Below are 3,641 nucleotides of genomic sequence, written 5' to 3'. Positions count from 1 at the left end.
GACGTCAGACACGCCCGTGACGTCACCGGCGTGTCATGACCGGTCCTCCACTTTGAGTTGGACCCGAGAGGAAAGTTAGTTCGGTAGTGGGTTTATTTGAACATTCAGGTGTGTGATATGGTGTGAAAACTCACCGCTATCCTGGCTTGAGAGGCTAATGCCATGGAAGACTCATCCCATAGGATACCTAGGGCATAAATAATACACATGATAATGATGGTACCCGAAACTCGAAAGCCTGTCCCGTAGCTCAGTTGGTAGTTGGTACTGGGTGGCTTGTAGGTTTCTTTGGGTTAGGCTCTTGCGGTCATTTGTAACCATTGCAGAGCCGGGACTGAGAATGATAGGAATTAGGGCGAGACATTGGTTTGGGCGGGCAGGCGCGCACACAGGATTTTTGAATGGGGGGGGGGGGCACGACCTTCGAACTGGGCCCCCCATGCCGAAGGGCCCCCCCCCCCCAAAAAAAATAGGGTCCACGGGGCTATATTTCGGTTGGTTTGAAGCTTGAGCAATTGGTTTGTCAATGCATGGTAGGTAAAACAATTATTTCGGTACCAGCTTAATTTTCAAAACATATATATTTTTACTCTAGCATGTTTTTTTAGCATGTTTTTTTCGCGGACCCCGGGCCCGCGAGTCACCCAGTGGCCCGGGGTCAGCTCAGGCAAGGATGTATCCAGGACCTTTCGATGGGAGGAGGAAGGCACGGTGGGTCCAGTCTCACTGGCAGACGGGTCTCTTTAAAACGGTCTTTGCATGAGAAAATGTGGAAAATCGGCAAGCAAAAGTATCATTTATGCCCGAGGAGTGTGCCTAATGTACACTAATGCCTAATTTACATGGTATTTTACGAGCGAGCGAAGCGAGCGAGCTCCTCAGAGTCACCGGTGTGTGGCGCGCTCAGAGGTGCCAGTGAAAGGCCGTCAGATGCGCTGGTGTTGGGTCCTCACAGGCGCCGTTGCGGGGTCTTAGGGCTTAGAGACACTGGTGGGGCCATCATTGGCATGTGTGTGGCCCTGCAAAATAGCCTGCAAGTGGAAAGTGGCCCGTCATAGGCTGGCAAGGACACTCGGAGGCTGGTAAGAGGCCCTCAGAGTCACTGGTACGTGGCCCTCAGAGGCGTCGGTGTGGGGACTCTCAGAGCCGCCGATGTAGGCCCTTAAGATGCGCTGGTGGGGGTCCCTTGGAGGTGGGGCGAGGGGCCTCGCAGTTGCCGTTGTGGGTGCCTTTAGAAACACTGGTGTGGACCGTGTGTCTATCACAGACGGATGTGGAGCCATAGCAGCCAATCCCTCGTTGGCCGTTACTAGGGCCCTGAGCGGCCGGCGAGGTCTCTCAGAAACCGGCATTGGGCCTTTATGAAGATAACTGTGGCTACATAGGAGCCAATAACGTGCCCCCACAAGCCCTGTGGTGTCCTTCCGAGTTGAAGTGCGGCCAGCGCGAACCCTCTGGGCTCTGCTACCAACTGGCGCCGCAGGGCCCCTCGGTTTTGAAGGAACCCTAAACCCGAGAACGGGCACGTACCCCCTCGCTCCCTTGCTATGTCACTGAATCCAAGTGATTAGGGGCCCTTTAGGTAATCAGGGGCGTTTCAGATGACCAGGGGTTTTCAATTGATCAGGGGCCCACCAGGTAACCATGGGCCCCTCTGGTAACCAGGCGTTAAGTAACGAGGAACCCCATCAATAACCAGGGCCCCTCAGTAAACGGGGGCCACTCAGGTAAGTGTAGAAGTCCTGCAGAAGGGCCGGCAAGGTTTCTCAGGTCCGTTTTTTGACAAGGCTCTTATTGACTCAGGTGCGAGCCCTTTGCCATCAGCAGGGGGCCCTTTCAAGCCTTTTGAGGGCCGTTTAACGTCTCTTGAGTTCCCATTGAGGCCTTCTAAGGGCCCTTTGAGCAGTCGAGGGGCCTTTGAGGCCTTTTGAGGGCCTCTTGACGCCAGCTGAGGACCGTTGGACGCCAGCTGAGGATCGTGTTTTTGGGCCTTCTGATGGCCATTAGACGCCAATGGATGACCCTCTGACACCAACTGGGGCCCTCTGACACCAGCTAAGGGCACTTTAAGTTTGACGCTAGCTCAGGGCCCTCTGGCATTAGCTGGGGGGCCCTCTGACGCTAGCTCAAGGCCCTTTGACGCTCTTTAAGGCCTTCTGAGGGCCCTTGAGGTCTTCTAAGGGCCCCTTGAGGTTTTCTAAGGGCCCCTTGAGGCTTTCTGAGGGCCGCTTGACGCCAGCTGAGGACCGTTTGAGACCTTCTGATGGCCATTTGGCGCCAGCTGGGGGCCATCTGGCACCAGCTGGGGGCCCTCTGTCACCAGCAGAGGACTCTTTAGAGCCTTCGGAGAGCCGTTCGACGCAAGGGCATGGCCCTCTGACGCCAGCTCAGGGACCTTTGACACCCTTTAAGGCCTTCTGACGTCCGTTTGACGTTAGCTGAGGCCCCTTTGAGGCTATCTGAGGGCCCTTTAAGGCCATCTGAGAGTCCTTTGAGGTCATCTGAGGGCTCCTTAAGGCCATCTGAGGGCCCTTTGACACCATCTAAGGGCCCTTTGACACCAGATGAGGGTCCTATGACGCTAAGTGAGGGCCCTTCGAGGCCATCTGAGGGCCTTTTGAGACCATCTGAGGGCCCTTTAAGGCCATTTGAGGGCCCTTTGTACACGGTCTTCGGTGGTCTAAGGATTAGTTAGAGGCCCATTTGAGGCGGCCGAAGGCCGCCTCAAATGGGCCCCTTCCTTCGAGTTGGGCCCCCCAACTCGAATGGGGGGGGGGCACGGGCCCGTGTGCCCCCCCCCCCTTGTGTGCGCCCTTGTGGGCGGGCACGTGAGTCGCCGGGGCTGAGCCCGTCAAACGGACAGGCCGTCCCAGTCCAGCCCCCCAAGTACTTATAGGTAGGGGAGAGTGGGCAAAGCAACCACCCAAACGCTTCTTACGATACCGACGCTGGATTTTTAGACTTGGAAATATTCTTTCTATACCAGTGTGATTCATATTAAATTGCCTTTTATTTCAACTGCGTTTCACTTCCAAAGGCGTTCACATAGAAATTGGCAAAACCTTACCTAAACCTATGCATTTTGGCCACTTTGCCCCGTACCTACCCTTGCGCAAAGCGCCGCCACCGGCGACTTCTAAAATTCCGATATGAGAAGCAGAATAGTTGCCTCATGTACTACCTACGCCACGACTATGGTATTTGATGGTGACATGGGATGGATGTTTAATTTGTCTTCTTCCCACCTGCAGGTACCTAAACATAAAAAGGACATTTATGGAACATTTAGTGGCATTATTTGGTAACCCATATAACCGAAAAATGGCTGAAATGAGTGCATGACGACGCATTTCAATATCTGACAATAGCGTTTGATGTCCAAGTTACCGAGACTTATCGTCCATAGACGGTTCCTGGTCTAATGAAAAGTTGTGGGGCACCGCCCCCACGGCCCAAGAGTTATGGGGCAGGCTGTGGAAATGTGGAAAGAATGGGACAAAGCAACCACCCATCGTTTCAATTTCAATATCTGTGGAAATGGCCACCGGGGGGGGGCATTCTACGTTGCCCCGGGTAGGGGTAGGGTAGGGTATGGTAGAGGTAGGGTAGGGTAAGGGTAGGGTAGGGTTGAATTGAGTAAC

Source organism: Amphibalanus amphitrite, unplaced genomic scaffold, assembly GCF_019059575.1.
Source record: "Amphibalanus amphitrite isolate SeventyFive unplaced genomic scaffold, NRLGWU_Aamphi_draft 000081F_arrow, whole genome shotgun sequence".
Taxonomy (NCBI): Eukaryota; Metazoa; Arthropoda; class Thecostraca; order Balanomorpha; family Balanidae; genus Amphibalanus; species Amphibalanus amphitrite.
Note: the sequence above shows the minus strand (reverse complement) of the source record.